Raw genomic sequence first — 26,250 nt, forward strand, 5'->3', positions numbered from 1 at the left:
CTTAGAGTTTTCCCCCTGTGCACCTGAACTATAGTAAGCACTCAATTATCTAAAATGTTGTATCTAAACTGTTACAGAAATAAGGTATCAGGCCATATTGATTAGAAGACAAATATACTACTAGAAAAACACAATTTTATCTTATTATGTGATACACATAGAGTGAATTAAGTGAATTCAGGAGGCACATTTGGAGAAACATATAAATTTGATGACTGTTACTTGAAATTCAATTTTTGACAGAAGAGAAGATCAGAACTGCTCGTCCACTAATTGAAACACTGAGACAACTGCTAGTGTCACCGCTTTCATCTGTACAAGTTATGGCACCTGAAAATGGGCAATGATGACCCTGGCATACCTTTAATTTGGCTAACATGATAAAGGCAGTTTATATTGTGCTTTCCCAAATAATGAGACAAACAGAGACTTGGGTTACTTGTTAGTAACTTAAGAAGCTATAATCAAACTGCCAACACATAAGAGACTCCTAAAAACTGAGAACAAACTGAGGGTTTATGAGGGGTGGGACGGAGAAGTGGGTGGGTGATGGGTATTGAGGAGAGCACCTGTTGGGATGAGCACTGGGTGTTGTATGGAAACCAATTTGACAATAATTTTCATAAAAAAATTAAAACAAAACAAAACAAAAACAAACAAAAAAAAAACCAAACTGCAATTCTAGAAAAATATTAATATAAGAGACTTTTTTAACAGTCAGAGGAATTCAATTCACAGTAAAACAGTATGCTTGCAAACGTACATTTTTCTTCTGTTGTACTTGGTGCTCATAGTTAAATAAAAGGAAACTCATGAACTAGGACTGTTCAAGTGATTGCTTTCTTTTGAGGAGCTTAAAAAAAAGGAAAAAAAAACAAAAAAGACATCTAAGGAACTAAGCTTACTCTAGAGTTGACGCCAATAAATCAATGAAACCTATACTTAGATTAAGTAAAACAAAGGTCTCAATCCAGACATATACCTTTGATAACATAAGATAGCCTTTTACTTAATTTTCTGTTTATGATCCATGAAAAGCTGTAGATACTAATAACAGAATTTTTGTATTAAGGGAATGTTTTAAGGATTTAATTTTGGTAAATATAGTCTTCAGCTTAATGCTAGCTCAGTAAGCACAAATCATTGATAATGAGTTAGAAAATAATTAATTGCTATGAAAGTGGAACAAATGGGCTTATTTTTATCATTTTTTTTTTCTACTAAGAGATAGAGTGGTTTATTGGAAGCTATATTGAGATTGGAAAGACAGCTGGTTTGATAGTTGGAGTGATTCCTGGGTCTGGCACTTACTTTAGTAAATGAAGGTTTTAGGACAAGTTTATTAAAATCCCATTTTCTCTATTGTGCAACTTGAGTATCAATGTCTACCATACTTTTCCCAAAGTTTATATATGTTTTATACATATAAAGAGAATATAAAGTGTTCTATGGTTTCTGTAGTATTTACACAGCCATTGTGCCTCTATATAAAAGGCAAATACCCCCGGGGCGCCTGGGTGGCGCAGTCGGTTAAGCGTCAGACTTCAGCCAGGTCACGATCTCACGGTCCGTGAGTTCGAGCCCCGCGTCGGGCTCTGGGCTGATGGCTCAGAGCCTGGAGCCTGTTTCTGATTCTGTGTCTCCCTCTCTCTCTGCCCCTCCCCCGTTCATGCTCTGTCTCTCTCTGTCCCCCAAAAATAAATAAACGTTAAAAAAATTAAAAAATAAAAAAATAAAAGGCAAATACCTTAAAATATGCAATAGCTAAAATGTTAGATCAATTTAATACACTTTAAAAAATCAAGATGTGCAACTGAAGATAAATTACGTAGAGTTCTAAAAATTAGGATACAAGAACACAAAGAAATAATCATGGTTCATCAGCACATGTCTAACTATATAACTCAAAATATAACTCAACTATTGACCTTTGGTCAGAAGCCTGTAATTCTCACACTTCATTCTGAAGTAGAATTTATAAATGTCAATAAGCCAATTTTTATTATTAGTCCTTTTGTTCAAATTTAGGCTGGGTCATGGTGATCATAAGTTGTTTCCATCTGGCAGCTGTGTGATGGCCTGTGTGAAATGAGTTTTTCATCAGATTCAAGTTCTAAGTGGACAGATGGCCACAATGAAAAATGACCATGATGTTTGAAACTAATTGATATCCTTTCTGGGGGACTCAGCTGAGAAGCTAGGGACTGAATGGGTGCAGAGACTGAACTGTCTAGCCACCCAGAAGAATGGCTATGTATAAGGAAGCTATCTAAATACGTGACTCTGGAGACAACGGAGAATACAGACAATGGGATCTTCAGTGAGTAAGGTTTGTTGTGTGCATATACGTCACACACACACGCACGCGCACACACACACGCGCACACAAATACACCACACACTCACTTGTACTACTATTATAGTGGTAAGTAGTAATAATTTGAAAGGTAACAATTGTATTTCATCTGTCTAAATGGGATTATAATTATCCCATTAAAATACGTTAATTATAATCTATTTTGTCAAATTGTATTTGGACTTCAACATTACAAGTTCTTTAAATATTAAATCATTGTAATTAAATAAACTTTCATTTTTTCTCAGCTGCTTAGTATCCTTGTAAATAAACAGCTAGTTCTGTTGTCAACACTGAGTTCTTAGTTACCTTACAAGACTATCTTCTGCAGTTCCCTACAGACACTAAATCAAATTCAGTGCATAAGACTTCTGTCATCACAATTTTGTCTATCACCATTTATTCCAGAAAATATCTTTTAGTCTGTTTTCCATTTAGCATTAAGGGATTTTTAAGATAACACTAGAAGCTGTTTACATATAACAAATGATTATGGAGCCAAATTTCACATGATGTTTCTGAACAGTAATACTTCTATGCTCCTCAGGAGAACCATTAGATTTAGAAAACTAATTATGACTACCATAACATGTAGCATTTCTGTAACTTAAGGAAAATTCTCTTTTAAAATAGTTTATCTAGGTATGTCCTAACTGAAATGGGTTTAGATACAATCTAGACATACTTATTTGTTTTAAATCCTCCATATATTACCCAATGCACTGCTTCTTAAAAGGTGATCGCCTTACAAATATTATTCTTGATAAATTAATGGATTATGATCCATTTTTCATAAAGCTTTTCTTGCTTCCCATATAATTGGAAAATTTTAGCAATATATGAATATCCAATGCCTTATTTCTGTTGCATAAGAGTTTTAGTTTCATTACTAAGAAACTTATGTCAATAATTTATAAACATATGCTTATTAACATGTATAAAGTATGGCCATTCCAATATTTCCTGCAGTATTAATAATCTCAGTGCTTGGGGCGCCTGGGTGGCGCAGTCGGTTAAGCGTCCGACTTCAGCCAGGTCACGATCTGGAGGTCCGTGGGTTCGAGCCCCGCGTCAGGCTCTGGGCTGATGGCTCAGAGCCTGGAGCCTGTTTCGGATTCTGTGTCTCCCTCTCTCTCTGCCCCTCCCCCATTCATGCTGTGTCTCTCTCTGTCCCAAAAATAAATAAATGTTGAAAATAAAACAAAAATTAAAAAAAAAAATCTCAGTGCTCTATAACTGAGTACAGTTTCAATTGAGATCAGAATCTTTTCTACTATAAAGAAGTGTTAGGTCTAGCATTACATATTTAAGCTTAAATATAAACAAATTACATTTTAGTAGCTGCCAAGCCTCCAGTTTCTTCTGTGACATAGGAAAGAAAAATGAGATGATGATGATGATTCTTCATTAAATATTTACTCTGTACTTGACATTACGCTAGATATTTTACATAGACATATTTATTACTAATAAAAAACAAGATACATTTTATCATTACCATTAAAAATGATGGAGATATTGTGTGTATATCCAAAATTAGATGAGTAGAAAAGCCTCCCTTGAACAGGAGCTTATTTTCACTACATAGTACCCTTCCCCTAATTGTAAACAACAACTCTTAAACCTCTATAAGTAAGCTGCCCAAGAATTATTGACAGTTTATCTTCAGTTAGTCACACCACAGCCAAAAAATGCCATTAAAAAATTTATGGGAAAATTCTAAAACAGTATCTCTCATGGATATAAATATAAAAACCCTTAACCAAATATTAGCAAATGTAAATCAGGATTTATACACTGCACAGAGTTTACTCCAGGTAAGCCAGACTGGTTCAACTTTTAAAAAATCAATGTCATCCACTACATCAACAAAACAAAGAAAACTCATATGATCTTAATTATTTCAGAAAAAGCACTTGACAAAATATACCATTTCTAACGAAAACTCAGCAAAGTAGGCATATGGGGGACATCCTCAACTTGCTAAAGAACATCTACAAAACCACAGCTAATTTCATACCTAATGGTGAGAAAATGAACACTTTCCCACTTATCTAGAAAAGACAAGAGTGTGGTCTCTCAGCACTCCTATTGGACATCACACTACAACAGCCAAAACAATACTGAAGAAGTACAATATTGGAGGACTGATACTACCTGTTCCAACAATTACTCTCAGGCTATGTTCATCAAAACAGTCTGGTAACAGTGAAGGAACCAATACATTGATTAAAAAAAAATAGAATGCATGGGCCAGAAATAAGCAAGAGAAATATAATAAAGTGATTTTTCACCAATGAACAAAGACAATTCAGTGGAGAAAGAATGCTCTAAAAAATCATGCTGGGAAAAATGGACACCTGCATAGAAAAAAAAGGCAATCTAGATTTGGAGCTTGTACCTTACACAAAAATGACTGCAAAATAACTGCAAAATAACACCACCAATGAGGTACTACATATCTATTAGTATAGCCAACATCCAAAACTTGACTACACCAACTACTGTTCAGGATCCAGAGCAACAGGAATTATTCTCTGTATCAGTAACACAAAATGGCAGAGCCACATTGTAAGAGAATTTGTAAGTTGTTTTGCAAATCTCAACACAGCCTTTCCATGTGACCCAGCAATCATACTCTTAGCTAAATTTTAAAACTTGTGCCCATACAAAAACCTGCACATGAATATTTATGTTTTATTCAGAATCAACCAAAACGAAAGTAATTAAGATCCCTTTCAATAGGTGAATGAATAATCAAACATGGTGCGTACATACAACAGAATATTACTCAGCTATAAAAGTAGTTTTCAGGAAACTAAAAGACATGTATGAATCTTAAGGGTTTATATAAAAAGAGACAATCTGAAAGAGATACATACTGTATGATTATAATTATAGAACATTCTGGAAAATGATCAACTATAGAGATGGTGAACAGATCAGTAGTTGCCCAAGGTTTGGTGCAAATCAGGTGGATTAAATAAATGGAACTCAAGAGTTTTTTGTAAGTGGTGAAAATATTCTATATAGTACTATAGTGGTAAAGACAAGCATTAAACGTTTGTCAAAACTCAGAATTTTATAGCACATACAGTAAATTTAAAGCATGTAAATTAATAAAAATATAGTTTGGGGAGGCCAGCAGGATCTCAGGATGGAATACAGAATATGACAAAATAATCTAAATACATTAAAATGTGTGAAATAACTTCACTGAAGGGGATGGTCAAATAAACAGTAATGGAAGTCAATTTCAAAGTGGTCAAAGGCAAATGGGATTATGTACATAGGAACTGTACTCTCACCGATAAAATCCCCAATCCCACAATGGGGATAGAGATTAATAATCATGAAACTATTATACATGTACAATGGAGCTGCATAATTAGGCAAATGAATGCAATACATTGAAAACAAGGTTTTTCACTGTTGGAGTGAACTGCTATACATAGGTGAGGGGAAGAGTTTCGATGAATCCATGTGATAAGGGTTTAGAGAAGGAGAATCTGTAAGAATTCATATTTAGCTTAATATTGATAAGATGGTTACATATAGGAATACTAATAGCTGATCTATACACACAGGTTAAACACAAGTTAGTATATACACATATTTCCTTGCTTTGTCAATTGAGGTACCTTAAACAAAACATTCTAGTAGCCTTGAGTATGTCTATTATCCAGACAGGCTTTTAATACCACTTCCCATTAAGAGGCATGAATGATTCCAGAACTGTAGCAGTAAATATACCAAGTGAGTGTGGAAGATTTTGCAGTACCATAATTTACACAAAAAGAAAAACAAAACCTCTTATTTTTATCTAGGTGCATGAAGGACACAAGCAAATTGAATCCTAATGTTAAATCTAAATGATTTAAGCAATCAAATAAAGTAATATTGGATTATAACTCCAAGTATCATATGCCATTATGATATAAATAACTGAATAAATAAATAACCGACATAAACACATCTTTTTTTAAGAATTTTTAAATGTTTATTTATTAATTAGAGACAGAGACAGAGCATGAACACAAGCATGGGAGGGGCAGGGAGAGAGGGAGACACAGAATCCAGAGCAGGCTCCAGGCTCCAAGTGTCAGCACAGAGTCTGATGCGGGGCTCAAACTCACAAACCATGAGATCATGAGATGAGCTGAAGTTGGACACTTAACCAACTGAGCCACCCAGGAACCCCTAAATAACTGATATAAATAACTAAATAACTGGTAGAAAGACAAATGTCCCGTATAAAAGAATTTCAAGTATTCGATGTGGATACTCCACCACTCAAAGATGGAGCACTACTCCTCACTCCTTAAGCGTGAGCTATGCAGAGTGACTTCCTTCCAAAGAGTGTAGGATGGAAGAGGAATAGAAAGGAGTAAACCTACTGACAAACACTACCAATGCCAGGTGACTAAGGCTTACATGGATTGTTTTTTGTTTGTTGTTTTGTTTGTTTAAGAGTGAGAGCATGCTGGGAAGAGTGTGACAGAGAGACAGAGAATCTTAAGCAGGCTCCATGTGGAACCCAAAGAGTGCTTGATCCCAGGATGTTTAGATCATGTCCTGAGCCAAAATCAAAAGTAGGATGCTCCAGTGACTGAGCTGCCCAGGCTCCCCTACATGGGTAATGTCCCTTGCTATAATGTGAGGAGTACCACAATTCACTCTATGAATATCCTCCAAAAACCTGTGAAAAAAATCCCAATTTAGGAGCATTTTAAAAATATGAATATCTGAAAAATACCTCTCAAACCTCTCAAGGTCATCAAAAACAAGGACTGTCAAAGAAACTGTCAAGCCAAGAAGAACCTAAGACGACACAAATAATAAATATAATGTGTTATTCTCAATGGGATGTTGGAACAGATGAAAACATTAGGGAAAAACTAAGAATCTAATGCATCAGGTTTAATAAGATTTATTTATTTTGTACTAGCTGTGACAAGTGTATCAGGCCAAAGTAAGAGGTTAAAAATAAGGGGAACTGGATTTAAGTACAAAACGACTCTCTATTATCTTTACAGTAACTATGTAAATCTAAAGATGCTCTATTAAAAAATATTAAAAATAAATGTCAAAATAAGTGTATTGATGCTATTGTTAAGGTTACCAATATGTAGGTGGAAGATATGATTACTAAAGAAACAGTTAAAATATTTAAAGTTTTATCTAACAAAATATATTTCTAATGGATTACAGTGGTTTATGTACACATCCATTTTAGAGAAAAAAAAAAAAACAAGTGAACAAAAAAGGATATGTATCTAACCTCTGAAATAGAACATAGAACATATCTAAAAATTTAATTGCTCTATTACACTAATAATTTTTTCTACATTTCTATGACTGCATTATCCACACTTATTTTGTGTTATATACATGTATATTGCTTCAAATAATATAGGAGTTTCAAGATCTGAGAAGGGTATATATTCCAACTTCATGTTCCAGCAGCTAACATAATGCATGGTTTGTTAGTCAAACAATATTTATTGAAATAATGACCAAATGAATAAGAACAGTCTTTATAAGCAAATAGCACTAGAAATGATGTCAAAATCTGATCAGATAGGACTACAGAATAATTTAAATTGTTAGGAATCAATTACCTTTCATTAAAAATGTCCAAAATATATTTTATTATGGCTGCTGCCTTGCAAAAATCATAGAAGATGGCTTTTAAATGAATACAATCAAACCAACATAATTTTAAAATAGATTGAGATCAAGAAAAAATATGTATTCAAAAAAAGTAACAAGGGCTCATGCAAATTACAAGATAAAATATGATATTTAAATGTCTTTATATCTTTCAAAAGTCATCTGCAAATATATATTCAAGATTTTTATTAGGTGATTCAATTCAGAAACAGTATTTTAAAAATTTGGAGTCAATTATGTAAAAACAGCATTTGCTAAGAATACATTATCTATAATGTAAAGGCAAGTATTGATAGACCAAGATCCGTGTCATGTATTAAAGACCAAGGATACGTGCATCCTTATAAATAACCCAAAGGCAACTTTTGTAAGGTAATTTTTATGGTGTTTTAACATGTAGCCATAGGACACTGCTTCAAAGTACAGTTCAGCCAAAGTAAGTAAACCAGAAGTCAATAGATATTACACTAAGTATTTGCTTTACATGACTTGGATGAATCTAGCAGTAGAATTTACAGTATCAGGAAAAAATGGTTGTATTTGATATTTAGGTAATCCTTGATAAATACTAGTCCTCTTAGCAAAGCTTTTGAAATGCACTGAGAGTAATTGAGAAGCCATAAACCTGGCAAGTATCTAAGATACAACTACTCTATTTTGCTATTTCACATAATAATCAGGTATTTTAACCATTAGCTGACATGAAGGTACAGTTGATATTCTGTTATAAAAATTAAAGATTCTAAAAGACATTTAATCAGAAAGAGAAAAGTTATAATGATTAAAATGTCTCCAATAATGTATTATGGGTTAACTTTAAAATTAAGACACGCGGAACCCTAATATCCTTGATTTCTAGGTCATAGAGCAAAGAGAAACGAATTTATCCTTGAAGTATAATAGAACAGGCTAATAAAAGCTGTGCAATTATGAACTTAGACATTAAAAATTCTCACTAAAGTGTCCACAAAACAAGAGCCTGTGATCAATGTAATTGATCTGTAGTCTGTCTGTAAGATAAGAATTTGAAAAATGTTCATCTAGGTAAGTAAATAATAAGTTGTACATGATGTTATTAACCTTAACCTTGTTATATGTTGAACATCTGCCAAAAATTAAGACATTGATTTTAGAATAGCATAGAGTCTCTCATGGATGTTGTTAAAAAAGAATATTGGTAGTGCAGCAAGGCAATTTATGGAAAAAAAAGTCATCTATATATAACTGTTTCCATACGGAAGATCATATAATCAGTGCATCTTAAAGTGGCAGAAAATTTTCAGTAATTAATGACAAAGAATAGGGACTGCAGTGTATTAGTTTTAACTTCCCAGTCATTACTGATTTTTCAAGAAAAAAAATCACTACAAACTCTGATTCTTGCAATCAGAACCTATCTCTGTTACTGGGACACCATCATTCTTACTCCTCAATATATAACTTGGATTGGCACACTTGAATTATTTAAGGGTAATATGTACCCATGGACACACACATGCACACATACATACCATTTCAAAGAAACCACAAATGAGGATTTCATTGTCTTTCTGTGGTATGCAGTATAAAACTGTTCTTACAGCCTTTTGATGAATTTATTGCCCTACTGTGGCTCATAATATATAATTATGCTTTTAATGTCTGTAAGATCTGTAATGGTACTCCTCTTCCATTCTTTACACTGGTTTCTTCTTTATTCCTAAAATTGACAAATCCTTACAAGTATAATCTTTCCCAAGAACCAAATGCTGTTGTGGGCTGGTATTCTGTATTTTTTTTTCTGCTTCTTATTTTACTGGCTTCCTAGTTTACCATTTATTCTGGGGGAGCTTCTTAAGGTTGAAAATAATCTTTAACCTCTCTTTGCTTCTAATTACTTAAAACTATCAATTTCACACTAGAGACTGTTAGTAGGAAGCAACCTATTTTGATACATTCTGTTTATCATTCAGTACAAAATGGTTTGTTTTCCTTATGAATTTTTTTTGACACTGGTTTTCTATTGGGATTTAGTTTCCAAATGTCTTGATGTATAATTTAATTCTGTTAAATTGTTTGTATGAATTTGTATCTGTGAAATACATTGAGAGGATGCCCCAGCTTGTAACTTATCTAAGCAAATGTCTGATGGGTACTTGAAAGAATGTGTACACTTCATTTTTTTGAATATTTTATCTCATTGTTATTAGATAAATTCAGATGTGTAGCTTTTCTATACCTCTTTTTTTCTATACCTCTTTTGTTCTAAGAAAGGGGTAGCGAACCTTTACTATATTTTCAGATTTATCAGTTTAAAATGGTTTTAATCAATAATTTCACCATTTTTAAAAAGTTTTTAATGTTTGTTTATATTTGAAAGAGAGACAGACACAGAGACAGAGAGAGACAGAGAGAGACACAGTGTGAAAGCAGGGGAAAGGCAGAGAGAGCGAAAGGGAGACACAGACTCTGAAGCAGTCTCCAGGCTCTGAGCTGTCAGCACAGAGCCTGACGCAGGGCTCAAACTCACAAGCCGTGAGGTCATGACCTGTTCTGAATTTGGATGCTTAACTGACTAAGCTGCCCAGGCACCCCAGTAATTTCACCAATTTTAATTGTCATTTTATATCTCTATTAATGCTCTATCTTGAAGTCTCCTTGGTCAAATATTAATTTGATTTTTTATGCTTAATTTGGTCATGGTATATGTTTTGCCACTTTATTTTCAGTCTCTTTATATTTATAGGACACCTATCATTAATAAGATACAATTGGGCTTGTAACAAAAAAAAAAAAAAAAGTTTTCCAGACTGATTATCTCTTCCTTATAATTAGTGTTTAGTTTATTTACATGTAATGTAATTCATGAAGTTGGCTTTAAGTCTTCCGTTTTGTGGTTTTTCACTTGTTACTGTTCTTTCCTGCCTTCTATTGAAACACTCAAAATATTTTAGGCCTCCATGCTATCTCTTCTATTACCTTTATGATTATACCTTTTTATATGTAATTGTGGCTCTTCTAGACAGCACAATATGTATCTTAACTTGTCACAGTCTACCTTGAATTAACACTATTTCACATATAATATAAGAAACCACATTATGATGTCATTTACTCACCTTTCCATTCCTACTTGCTGTATTATTTCTACATTATTTTAATCAAGGAAAATTTATTCCTATGTCAGGAGTCAGAAGGAGGGGAATAAAAGCAATGAGGTTTCATATTAATGGCATACATTTAGAAAAGTGGCTATAGCTACTGGATAGATATATGATCAAAGAGAACCACAGGTTTTGTATTAGCAATAGCTTATTTATGTAGTATTATGGTACCTTTAAAAATTACTTTAAATACCAAGTATATTTAAAGGAGTAATGGCTGGAAAAGTGAGTTATCCTCTCACTTTTCCTATAATTTTTCTTATATAGGAAAAAAATGCCCAGGATATATTAAGTATTAAAATATGTAATTAAGTAACAAATATGTAATTCAGGTATGAATATGCATAGAAAGACACTAGAAATATATACCGAACTATTAGCTGCAATTATTGTTAATAGAATTTTAATAAGCAATTACCTTTAAAATAACCTTTCTCTCTAGTTTTGGATTTGCTACCTTTGAATTAGTAAAAATGATTTAAAACAGAAAATCAAAGATAAATAGAAAACAATAGGAAAGTAGAGAAAAGAGAATGACAAAAATAAAACCAAATCAAACTATCAGAAATATGTTTTAGAATATTGAAAATTTTTCAGCATGTTTGTAGTCCATGTAACTAGAGCCAGTAAAGATGAGGGTTTTGAAGGATAGAAGAAATATTTCCTATCATCTGTAGTTGTCCAGAAGATGTCAGTAAGTAATGATATCTAGTCTGTTGACCAACTCTAATTTTTCCAACCCATCACTTCTGAGACTAAAAGTAGAGGACATCAGAATATTATTTTATTTGTAGATTAGGGTGTAGAGAAAGAAAACTTAGGGAATATTTACTTACTGCCTTCTACTTTGTAAATGAAAAGTCTAGTTTATTTACAGAAGATGAAGTGACTGATAGAAGACTTAATTAAATAGACAAAATCTAGAAAAATTAATAAGGAGAAAAGGAAAAGAGCAATCAGCAATGAGTCAATTATGAGTCTGGTGTTCCGCTGCTCAATGACCTTATTTTTCTGTTATTCCACAGAAGTCACTGTTAATCCATATTCACATTTTAGTTTCAACCTCTTCATATCCCACTGTGTTTTCCCTATTGCCTGGTCTGGCTCCTACCTCCTCTTGTTTGGGCATTCTGTGCTTAGATTTCCCAATAGGAACCTCCTAAGTAAAACTGTCTTAAGAAAAAAAGGTGAAATCGAAATACCGTGGCCAATAAGGAATTGGCAAGCTCTATGTGTATTTCCCCAGGAACAAAATTTACACATATCGCAGCCAATAGAATATGTACTTCTCACTTACTTTCTTACTCTTTTAATGCTGTTAGACAGCATAGGGGGTCCTGTCCTTTGAACCTGCCTCAAATTGGATACAAGTATTATTACTGGCTATTACTGAGGCTTACTACTTGCCTCCCAAGGAATGTCCTTCTAACATCTTTTTGATTAAAACCAGTTGCTCCAAGTGCATCTGAAACATACTTAACTCTCTCAGAATAGGATGGAGGAAAAATTCTTAAGATGTGAAAAAAATAAAAATAAATCCCACCAACCTAAATAATTGTTAATATTTTATTAATAGTTAATAATGTTCTAGATAGAGTAAGGCATCAAAAGAAATGTCCATTACCACTTCTCTATAGCCTCGCATCCTTACTACTATAAAGAGGAAAAAGTAGTCCTAGCCCAACTATGTTAGTCTTCTCTCATTTGGGCCGGCTTCTAAAATCCTCCTGTCCTCCTCCTTGTCTTAACCTATGCACCTTCATTTCTAATTTCAAACCATTCCTCTCAATTAACAACAGAGAGCTAAACTAATTTTTCTGATTTTGACCTCATTGTTTCCACTGGGATGCAAATTCTATTTTTTACCTCTTGCTGGAAGACAGGCAGTTATCCAACAATGGGAAATTAAGCTATCATGGGCTATAGTCTTAGCCCTTGACTTAATGACTGGGGCAAAACCAGGTGAGGTCTCAGGTCATGGTCAATTGTTTGTGAAGGAGGAAGCACACAAAAAGGGAGTTCTTTCTATGATTAAACTCTCTAAGTGCTATACCATCTGACCTTATATATTCATTTTTTCATTAACACCACTAATATCTAATGAATAACTGCCATGCAGCTTTCTAAGCAATGGATAAGACATGGAAATTCCCTGATTTTGTATCAGACACTATACAAGTAAATATATAATATTACGTAGTGAAAACTGTTATGAATCAGTAAAATATATGTATACTTTGTTACATGTTGCTTTTTAAAAAATCAGTTCACTCTAGATTTAAAAAGTCTCTTGACAACATATTAAGATTAAATCCTTAAAATAGCAAGACTTCTAGGGGCAGGGCCAAGATGGCAGAGTAGCATGGAAGGTTTTTTTTTTTGTTTTTGTTTTTGTTTTTGGCCTCTCTCTTCCTTGAAATGCAGCTAGAGCAAAATCAAACCATCTTGCACACATAGAAAACTGATTTGAGGATTAAAACAATCTGCACAACTTGAATCACAGAACTCAGCAGGTAAATGGTGTGGAGAGGTGAACTGGGGGAGAGACAAGTCACGGAGGGTAGGGAGCTGTTTTTGCTTGCAGAAAGAGGATGGAGACAGGGGATGTTGGAGGGGGTAGGATATGGGAAAAGAACTTCCTCCAGTAAGCAGCTAGAGAGAAAAAAAGAGTGGAAACACCTGCAAGGGACTGAACAAGAAAGGGAGATATGAGAAAGGAGAGGGCTTAAATGCCATTAAGACTTTATAAACAGGAGAGCACAGTCTGAAACTTGACAGCTCGATACCTGGCAGAGCTCTGGTGAGAAAGGCAAATTCCTGGACACAAAAAGAGAGGTCCAATGGGTCCAAGGACCACATGGGGAGAGAAAGTTCCCTGCTGGGAGGACATTTGGTAGCGGCTGTGCAGTTTCTCCACAGGCAAAGGTCCCAGCAGAGCCCAGAGAACAGCCACGTTCCCTGGTGTTGCAATAAGCATGCTAGGGTGTGGTGAAGCCTGGTTCCAGATGCATGTTGTGATTTACCATAATCCCAGAAATGCTGCTGATACAAGATCCTGCAAACTTTTTCCGGGGCTGGGCTGGCACCCAGCTGCAGTCTCTGTGCATCTTCAGCAACGTGGTCACTTGAATGTTCCTGCAGGCAGGCCTGTACCTGGCCATTTCTTGGCAAGATCCTACCTGCAGAGGGTCTGAGTGGGTAAAAGCCACAGCGCCCTCAGAAGAGAGGGATTTGGAATCACAGCCCCGTCTAAAATAAAACTCAGGAGTCAAGTGCTACCTGGTAGGCTGAAGGCTTGGTCACAGACAATGCACAAGAGGGGTGTGCACAGAAGCCAGAAACAAAGGATAGGTGCTTGGTTGTAGGTTGGTGTGAGCACAGAGTTCTGAAGCTAGAGACTGGTTCGCTGGGTGATGCCATTTTCACCCTCCCCTGTGCATGTGCATACACGCCTACATGCACCACAATGATCCACCCCAGTGAACTAAGTACCACCATCTAGTGGAGAATGGAGCCCTTACAGCAAACCCCATCCAACTGGGCCAGTTGTGCTCTAGAGGAACACAAGTCTCTCTACCAGCTTAGTTTATAGATTATAAAGGGCTTCATAGTTTGACTTGTAGGGGAAATTGGATGTAATTTCAATCATATTTCATTCTGTTCGCTGGTCACAATTTCTTTCTTTTTCCTTTCTTTTCTTTTTCTTGAATACAGAAAAAGTTTATTTTTATTTTCGTTTTTATAAAAAATATTTTTCTTGGGGTACCTGGGTGGCTCAGTCAGTTAGGTGTCCAACTTCGGCTCAGGTCATAATTTCGCGATTTGTGGGTTCAAGCCCATGTCAGGCTCTGTGCTGACAGCTCAGAGCCTGGAGCCTGCTTCAGATCCTGTATCTCCCTCTCTCTCTCTCTGCCCCTCCCCTGCTCATGTTCTGTCTCTCTCTCTCTCTCTCTCAAAAATAAACATCAAAAATTATTTTTAATATTTTTCTTTAATTTTTCTGTTTTAATTTTTTTAAGTTTTTTAATCCTATTTTAGTCATTTCATTTTATTCTAATTTATTGTGTTCATTTTTTTAACTTTCAATTTCCTCCCCCCCATTTTTTTCCTTTTCTTTCCCTTTTCCCCTATTCTACCAAGCTTCCTTCAACAACCAGAATAAAAAAGATACCTAGGACCTAGAATCCTTGATTCTTTCTGTATTGTTTTTAATTTCCTAATTTTTATTTTATTATTTATTAATTATTTTTCTTCCTTCAAAATGACAAAATGAAGGAATTCACACCAAAAGGAAGAACAGGAAGAAATGACAGTCAGGGACTTAATCAATACAGATACAAGCAAGATGTCTAAACCAGAATTTAGAATCACAATAATAAGAATATTACCTTGGGTTGAAAAAAGCATAGAATCCATTTCTGCAAAGATAAAAGAAAGAAATTCTAGTCAGGATGAAATTTAAAAGGTTGTAATAGATGCAATCTCAAATGGATGCCAGAGCAGGAAGGGTGGATGAAGTAGAGCAGCAAATCAGTGATATAGAGGACAAATTTATGGAAAATAATGAAGCAGGAAAAATGAGAGAAACTAAGGCAAAAAGAGCATGATATAAGAATTAGAGAACTAAGTAACTCATTAAAAAGGAGTAACGTCCTAATAATATGGATCCCAGAAGATGAAGAGATTAAAAAAAAGGAGTAGAAGATTTATGTGAGGAAATCATAGCAGAAAACTTTCCTAACCTGAGGAAAGACACAGACATCAAAATCCAGGAAGCACAAATAACTCCCATTAGATTCAACAAAAACCGACCATCAACAAGGCATATTGTAGTCAAATTCACAACATACTCAGGCAAGAAAAGAATCATGAAAGCAGCAAGGGGGAAAAGAAAACCTTAACCTACAGGGAAGACAGAGGAGTTTCACAGCAGACTTATCCACAGAAACTCGTTAGGCAAGAAAGCAGGGGCAGTATATACACACTGGATGAAATGTAAAAATATGCAGCAAACAATTCTTTATCCAGCAAGGTTCTCATTCAAAATAAATGGAGAAATAAAAAGTTTCCCAGACAAACAAAAACTAAAGGAGTTTGTGACTACTAAAACAGCCCTGCAAGAAATTTTAAGGGGGACTCTCTGAGGGGAGAAAAGACAGGGAAAGAAAAACAAAAAGACCAGAGGCAACAAAGACTAAAAAGGACCAGAGACCACCACCAGAAAATCCAACTCTACAGGCAACAAAATGGCACTAAATTCATATCTTTCAGTACTCCCTCTAAATGTCAATGGACTAAACGCTCCAACCAAAAGACACAGGGTAAAAGAATGGGTAAGAAAACAAGATCCATCTATATGCTGTTTACAAGAGACCCATTTTAGACCAAAAGACACTTTCAGATTGAAAGTAAGGAGATGGAGAACCATCTATCATGCTAACGGTCACCAAAAGACAGAGTAGCCATACTTTTTAAAAGTTTTTTTAATGTTTGTTTATTTTTGACAGACAGAGCATGAGCAAGGTAGAGGCAGATAGAGAGAGACACACACAGAATCCAAAGCAGGCTCCAGGCTCTGAGCTGTCAGCAAAGAGGTTGATACAGGGCTTGAACTTACGAACCATGAGAACATGACCTGAGCTGAAGTCTGACACTTAACCGAATGAGCCACTCAGGCGTCCCCAGAGTAGCCGTACTTAGAGCAGACAATTTAGATTTTAAAATAAAGACTTAACAATTATGAAGAAGAGCACTGTATCATAATTAAGGGGTCTATCCATGAAGAATATCTAGCAGTTGTAAACATTTTTCCAATGTGGGAGAACCCAAATATACAAATCAATCACAAACATACAGAACTCATTGATAATAATACCATAATAGTAGGGGACTTCAACACTCCACCTACAGAAATGGACAGATCATCTAAACAAAAAATCAACAAGGAAACAATGGCTTTGAATGATACACTGGGCCAGAGGGACTTAACAGATATATTCAGAACATTTCATTCTAAAGCAACAGAAAATACTTTCTTCTCTAGTTCACATGGAACATTCGCCAGAATTGATCACAAGTTGGGACACAAATCAGCCTTCAGCAAGTACAAAAAGATTGAGATCATACCATGCATATTTTCAGACCAAAACATTATGAAACCGAAAGTCAACCTCAAGAAAAAATTTGTAAAGACAACAAATACTTGGAGACTGAAGAACATTCTACTCAAGAATGAATGGGCTAACCACAAAATTAAAAAGAATATTAAAAAGTACATGGAAGCCAATGAAAATGATAATACCACAGACCAAAACCTCTGGGATGTGGCAAAGATAGCTCTAAGAGAAGTGTATAACAATCCAGGCCTTCCTCAAGAAGGAAGAAAGGTCTCATATACACAACCTAACCTTACACCTTAAGAGCTGGAAAAAAAACAAATAAAACCCCAAAACAGTAGAAGATGAGAAATAATAAAATTAGAGCAGAGATAAATGCTATCTCAACCAAACCAAACCAAACAGGAGAACAGATCAATGAAACCAGGAACTGATTCTTTGAAAGAATTAACAAAATTGATAAACCCTTAGCCAGGTTGATCAAAAAGAAAAAGGAAAAAAATGACCCAAATAAATAAAATCATGAATGAAAGAGGAGAGATCATAACCAACACTACAAAAATAATAAGAGAATATCATGAGCAATCATATGCCAATAAACTAGGCAATCTGGAAGAAATGGACCAATTCCTAGAAACATAAACTACCAAAACTGAAACAAGAAGAAATAGAAAATTTGAACAGACCTGGGGCACCTGGGTGGCTCAGTTGGTTGAGCGACCGACTTCGGCTCAGGTCATGATCTCACGGTTTGTGAGTTCGAGCCCCGAACTCTGAGCTGACAGCTCAGAGCCTGGATCCTACTTCAGATTCTGTGTCTCCCTCTCTTTCTGCCCCTCCCCCTCTCATGCTCTGTCTCTGTCTCAGAAATAAACAAACATTAAAAAAAAATTATAAAGTTTGAACAGACCCATAACCAGTAAAGAAATCAAGTAAGTATTATAAAATCTCCCAATAAAACAAGAATCCAGGGCCAGATAGCTTTCTAGGGGAATTCTACCAAACATTTAAAGAAGAGTTAACATCTATTCTTTTGAAACTGTTCCAAAAAATAGAAATGGAAGGGAACTTCCAAACTTATTCTATGAAGCCAGCATTACCTTGATTCTAAAACCAGACAAAGACCTTACTAAAATGGGGAACTACAGAGCAACTTCCCTGATGAACATGAATACAAAAATCCTGAACAAAATATTAGCTAACCAGAGCCAACAATACATTAAAAGAATTATTCACCACAAGCAAGTGGGATTTATATCTGGGATGCAGGGCTGAATCAATATTCACAAAACAATCAATGTCATATATCACATCAATAAAACAAAGTACAAGAACCACAGATCCTGTCAATATATGCAGAGAAAGCATTTGACAAAATACAGCATCCTTTCTTGATAAGAACTCTCAAGAAAGTAGGACTAGAAGTATCATACCTCAAGATCATAAAGCCATATATGAAAGACCCACTTCTAATATCATCCTCAATGGTCATAAACATGACAGGAATGTCCACTCTCTCCACTGTTATTCACCATAGTATTGGAACTCCTAGTCTCAGCAATCAGACAACACAAAGGAATAAAAGACATCCAACTCAGCAAGGAGGAAGTCAAAGTTTCAATCTTCACTGATAACATTATAATCTATATGGAAAATCAAAATGATTCTACCAAAAAACTGCTAGAACTCATCCAAGAATTCAGCAGTCACAAGATATAAAATCAATGTATAGAAATTGGTTGCATTTCTATACGCCCATAATGAAGCAAAAGAAAGAAATCAAGGAATCAATCCCATTTACAACTGCACCAAGAACCATAAAATACCTAGAAATACCTAACCAAAGAGGAGAAAAATCTATACACTGAAAACTATAGAACACTTATGAAAGAAATTGAAGACAACACAAAAACTGGAAAAATATTCCATGCTCATGGATTGGAAGAACAAATTATTAAAATGCTGATACTACCCAAAGCAATCTAGATATTCAATACAATCCTTATCAAAATAACGCCAGCATTCTCCACAAAGCTCAGGCAAACAATCCTAAAATTTGTATGGGACCACAAAAGACCTGAATAGTCAAAGCAATCCTAAAAAAAGAAAACCAAAGCAGAAAGCATCACAATCCCAGACTTCAAGCTATACTACAAAGCTGTAATCATCAAGACAGTATGGTACTGGCACAAAAACAGACACGCAGATCAATGGAACAGAATAGAGAACCCAGAAATGGACCCACAAACATATGGTCAACTAATCTTTGACAAAGCAGTAAAGAATATCCAATGGAATAAACACAGTCTCTTCAAGTGGTGCTGGGAAAACTGGACAGCGACTTGCAGAAGAATGAACCTGGACAACTTTCTTACACCATACATAAAAATAAACTCAAAATGGATGAAAGGCGTAAATTTAAGACAGGAAGCCATCAAAATCCTAGAGAAGAAAGCAGACGAAAACCTCTTTGATCTTGGCTGCAGCAACTTCTTACTCAACATGTCTCCAGAGGCAAGGGAAACAAAAAGAAAAATGAACTATTGGGACCTCATCAAAATAAAAAGCTTCTGCTCAGTGAAGAAAACAATCAGCAAAACTAAAAGGCAACTGATGGAATGGCAGAAGATATCTGCAAATGGCATATCAGATAAAGGGTTAGTGTCCAAAATCTATAAAGACCTTATCAGTTTTAACATGCAAAACACAATCCAGTGAAGAAATGGGCAAAAGACATGAATAGACACTTATCCAAAGAAGACATCCAGATGGTTAAGACACATGAAAAAAAATGCTCAACACTCATAATCAGGGAAATACAAATTAAAACCACAAGGAGATACCACCTCACACATGTCAGAATGGCTAACATTAACAACTCAGGCAACAGATGCTGGCAAGGATGCAGAAAAAGAGGATCTCTTCTGCACTGTTGGTGGGAATGCAAACTGGTACAGCCATTCTGGAAACCAGTATGGAGGTTCCTCAAAAAATTAAAAATATAACTACCCTATGACTGAGCAATAGCACTACTAGGTATTTATCCAAGTGATATAGGTGTGCTGTTTCATAGGGGCACATGCACCCCATGTTTATAGCAGTGTTATCGACAATAGCCAAAGTATGGAAAGAGCCCAAATGTCCATCAATGGATGAATGGATAAAGAAGAAGTGGTATATATACACACTGGAGTATTACTCGGCAATCAAAAAGAATGAAATCTTGCCATTTGCAACTACGTGGATGGAACTGGAGGGTATTATGCTAAGTGACATTAGTCAGAGAAAGACAAACATCATTTTACTTCACTCATATGAGCAATTTAAGAAACAAAAAAATATGAACATAAGGGAAAGGAAGCAAAATATAAAAGGAGGGGACAAAAGAGCCTCTTAAATACAGAGAACAATCCGAGGACTGCTGGAGGGGGTGGGGTAGGGGGATGGGCTACATGGGTAAGGGGCATTAAGGAAGACACTTGTCAGGATGAGTGCTGGGTGTTATACATAGGGGATGGATCGCTGGAATCTATTCCTGAAATCACTATTGCACTATATGGTAACTAACTTGGATGTAAATTTAAAAAAATAATTAAAAAAGCAAGACTTTTAGACAATTTGATCAGCCAAATCACTTGATCCCAGGAATGCCATTACTTCTACCCAGAGCCAAGCTCCCTATTTTTGCAGTCCTAACTCAATTCCAATTAAAATTATCAGCTATAGATTTTGATATATCAATTTTAGCACCTTAGGACAAATCTGGTCATTCTACCTAACTCTCCAATTATAATGATGATGATACTTCTTGAAATTATATTACATTTGTTTTTAGCCACATTACCTTGGTTTTCTCTCATCTAACACAGGTTATATAGCCAATGCTCTATTGATGATCCATCTATACTATAATAATACTTTCCATTAATTTGACTAGGAAATTATTTTATGCAGCTAAAAAATAATTTAGAAATCATATCATTCTCTTCTCTATTAGGTTCACTGTCAACTAATAATCTCCACTTAAACTTAAGTAACTTTAACTTGCTAGGTTTTCTGTTTATTTTCCACCAGAGACCCTGAAAATTTGGTTTTCCCAGTCCCATACAAAATTCAAAGGATTACATGAACTTTAAAAATTTTTTATTGGTAACTTTGGACCCAGATTTCAAAATACTGAGATTCCCTTTATGCTTCATACCATTATGCTGAATGTTATCTACTATTTTTGCACTGTTATTTAAATGATCAGTATCCCAATATATTGAGAAATGTCGGTGATGACAAAGTTCACAGAGAGAATCCTGAACTCCTTCACCAAAAGACATCCTAAATTAGGTCTTTTAATAAATTATTGATTCATATCAACCTGGAAGTTATCACTTGCTATCTTGAACCCGTAAGTATCTGCTAATTAGTATGAATAATGGTCTAAGTCACATTAGGTATATGTCAGGGTGAAATTTCTACAATAAATCCTAGAGAGACTATCAAAAGAATCACCAATTAACCAAGTCCCAAAGACTAGGATGAACCATTCTTGCTCTATTATAGTTGTCTGTGGATTTGTGATGGCACTGAGGACCAGGGACTTTGAGAGAAGCTTAATGATAACATGGCAGGTATGGAACAGTACCAGTACTTTATATTTCCAGGCCTTTGGATGTACACAGCTTTGCTAAATAATATAGAAAATGTTGACAATCTTTGGCAACACATTTCCTTCCTTGCCCATGATCAAGGGATAAGTACATACTGACCCCCACCCATTATCATCCATTCTCTACCTATTGTTTGGCATGTACTACACCACAGCCCCCCTTTCTCCTCCCCCCTCCCACTATAAAACTCTAGGGGTCCATCTTGTGGATGGAGAGGTCAGTTGTTAAGGTCTGAGCCTTCCACCTCCCCCAACTCTCTGCACCCAAAATATGTGTCTCCCTTTCTCTTTTCCAAACCCTCCTCTCTTCTGTTTTGGCTTTTCTTGTAAAGAGTTTATCCGAGTTTGTTCCCTATAGTGTTGGCAAACCAAGATTAGAGCTTTGCTTTCAATCCCCCTTGGGATTTCCCGGGACAGAGTAGTTAGCTTCCCCAGTGCCAGGGCTGACCTCTTCATTTCCTCACTTAGCCTGCGGGCCAGATCATTTGGTAATATCAATATAAATATAAGCATGGATATATACAAGAGCCACCCCTATCTTTTCTGTCTGTGGTTTTAAAGCATTCTAAAATGTATTGTTATACTTTATATAGAGTAAACTAATATAAATTTTTAATTTTGATGATTTCCCACCTCCAATCCTTTCTCTATTCGGTTTCGAATTTTTAAAAATGTGAGGCACCTGGGTGGCTCAGTCCATTAAGCGCCAGACTTTGACTCAGGTCATGACCTCACAGTTCATGGATTCGAACCCCACGTCGTACTCCGTGCTGACAGCTCAGAGCCTAGAGCTGCTTTGGATTCTGTGTCTCCCTCTCCCTCTGCCACTTCCCCACTCACGCTGTCTCTCTCCCTCTCAAAAATAAACATTAATTTTTTTTTAATTTTAAAAACTGTATGTTTAGAAATTTGAAATCTTTCTGATCCACCTTCAATTATAGACATTTATCACTGAAATAAAAACTGTATTCCAAAGAAACTAAGTCATTCAACTTTATCTAGTAAGTATTTAATCCAGTAGTTACTCTATCAGAAACTGGGCTATAACAAGAGAACACAATCATGAATGAGTATGTCCTTGAAGAAGCTCACAATTAAGCAGAGGAAGGTGAAGCAAATTGATATGAGCGTTTAGTGGTCCCAAGGAGAAAAACTCTGAAATTTATAATCTTGAATACATCTTTGATAGCCACATTAAAATGTTTTTCTACTTTCTTTGTATTACATAATGCAAAAAAATACAGGGTTCATTTACTATCAATTTCCACTTCCTAAACATTATTTTGTAAGATTTTTGGAAATTTGCACATGCAACCACATAGTAAAATCACGATTCTGACGGCAAAGCAGAAATAAATACAATATATTGGATACTTTCAAAAATTTTTTGTAAAATATTATGGTGAACAACTACATTCATCAAGAAACAATAACAGTGAATTAACTAATCACTAAGTTGTACTGTGATTCAATTTAAAAAAATTTTTGTAATGCTTACTTTTGAGACCTAGGGAGACAGAGTGCAAGTGGGGGAGGGGCAGAGAGAGGGGGAGACATAATCTGAAACAGGCTCCAGGCTCTGAGCTGTCAGCACAGAGCCCAATGTGGGGCTCAAACCCACAAACCTTGAGATCATGACCTGAGCTGAAGTTGGTCGCTCAACAGACTGAGCCAACCAGGCACCCCTGTGATTCAATTTTAAAGTGAAAGGACAGGAAAGCTTGGGTGGCTCAGTTGGTCAAGGTCTGACTTCAGCTCAGGTCATGATCTCACAGTTACCGGATTTGAGCACAGCATCAGGCTCTATGCTGACAGCTCAGAGCCTGGAGCCTTTAGATATTTCTCTCTCTCTCTCTCTTTTCCTCTCTCCCTCAAAAATAAACATTAAAAAAATAAAGTGAAAGGAACATATTCTTTAAGGTTTGAATGTTTATTTTGAGAGAGAGAGAGAGAGAGAGAGAGAGAGAGAGAGAACACGAACACACAAACACATGCAAGAACAGGGAAGGGGCAGAGAAAGGGACAGATAGAACCCCAAGCAGGCTCTGTGCTGCCAGTTGGAGCCCATGACTCAGGGCTCAATCTCACCAACTATGAGATTATGACCCAAACTGAAACAAGGAGTCAGAGGCTTAATCCACTGAACCACTCAGGCACCCCTGAAAGGACAATTTTCATAGCACTAGCATAAAAATATAATGCGCTGTCTTCTTTTAAGTATAAAATCAGGCAATGCCAAATTTTGATTTTACAGACACACATTTATAATAGAAGAGAATAAATAATAAATTGAAACAAAAGTATATATAATAATTCCAAATTGTTTCAATCCAAGTCCACTGAATAGATGATTATCCTTGCTACATTTTGTAAACTCATTAATGCCAAGATATAGATGTTGACAACAAATGTCATTATATTCGCACAAGTTCAAACTCTGGGTACATTTCTCGGATTGCATTTACTTACTTTCTAACTATGTTGTATAAAGACGACAATTGACGAGAGGGCTTTTAAACTTATTTTTTAAACTTAATCTTTCTCTAGTTGACACATCTTTGTTGTTCCTCCGCCACTACTCCCCAAAACACAACTCTTGACATACTTTATTTTCCCATGTAGTTATTCCTTGAAATAATTAGTTTTCTGTCTAATATGTGGCTGATAACATGTCATAACATAGCTTGTCAAGTGCCAAATGACTCTCCAAGTCATCCAAGCATTAGAAGGAAATGAAATCATTCATCTAGATACAACTTCGAATAAGTCAAGATCAAGGGCTTGCAGAATAAATTTACAGAATGAAGGCTATGTATAAAGGCAATACTAGTAGTATTTTTGTTATTCTATCAACATTAACAGAGATCAGTTAAGTTGGAATAAGTATGCATTGTGAGAAAAAAAAGAATCTTCCTGTATAAACACAAGATTTCAGGTTTTGTCATGTGCTTCTATCCTTCATTATTCTGTCATTATGGTTTTATTATTAACCATTGATTTCCCCCATGTAATTAGTCTTGATTTTTTTAGAGAAGCTTTAGTTTCACAGCAAAATTGAACAGAACATAGAGCATCTTTTTACGTGTCTGTTAGCTATCTCTAGGTCTTCTTTGGAAAAGTGTCTATTCATCTCTTCTGCCCATTTCTTTACTGGATTCTTTGATTTTTGGGGGTGTTGGGTTTGATAAGTTCTTGGTAGATTTTGGATACTAACGCCCTATTAGATATGTCATTTGCAAATATCTCCTCCCATTCCAAAAGCTACCTTTTAGTTTCACTGATCATTTCCTCTGCTGTGTAGAAGCTTTTATCTTGATCAAGTCTCAATAGTTGATTTCTGCTTTTGTTTCCCTTCTCTTCGGAAATGTGTCTAGGAAACAGTTACTAGAGCCGCTGTCAAAGATCAGGGAAATACAAATCAAAACTACCATGAGTTATCACCTTACACTTGTCCAAATGGCTAAAATTAACAACACAAGAAACAACAGATGTTGGTGAGGATATGGACAAAGGGAAACCCTCCTACACTGTTGGTGGGAATGCACACTGGTGCAGCCACTCTGCAAAACAGTAAGGAGGTTCTCCAAAAAGTTAAAGATAGAACTACCCTAGGACCTAGCAATCACACTACTAGGTATTTACACAAAGGATACAAAAATACTGATTCGAAGGGACACACACACCCCAGTGTTTATAGCAGCTTTATCAACAATAGCCAAATTATTGTAAAAGCCCAGATGCCCATCAAGTGATGAATGGCTAAAGATGATGTGGTACATCTATACAATGCAATTTTGTATATCAATAAGCTATCAATAAGAATGAAATTTTGCCATTTGCAATGACGTGGATGGAGCTAGGGTATATAATGCTAAATGAAATTTCCATCAGAAAAGGACAAATACCATCTGATTTCACTTATCTGTTGAATTTAAGAAACAAAACAGATGAATATCAGGGGAAAAAAGAAAGAGGCAAACCATAAAACAGACTCTTATCTATAGAGAACAAACTGAGGGCTTCTGGAGGGGAAGTGGGCAGGCAATGGGTTACATAGGTGATGGGACATTAAGAAGGGTACTTGTGATGAGTACTGGAGGTATGTGTATGTAACTGTATGTAAGTGCTGAATCACTAAATGCTACTCCTGAAATTGATATTATACTATGTTAATTAAGAAGAATTTAAATAAAAACTTGAAAACCAAAAAAAAAAAAATACAGAATATAGAGTTCCCATATACTCGCCCCCCCCAACACACACACACACACACACACACACACACACACACACACACACACA

This window comes from Herpailurus yagouaroundi, unplaced genomic scaffold (genome assembly GCF_014898765.1).
Source record: "Herpailurus yagouaroundi ecotype Mexico unplaced genomic scaffold, PumYag 164, whole genome shotgun sequence".
NCBI classification, from domain to species: Eukaryota; Metazoa; Chordata; class Mammalia; order Carnivora; family Felidae; genus Herpailurus; species Herpailurus yagouaroundi.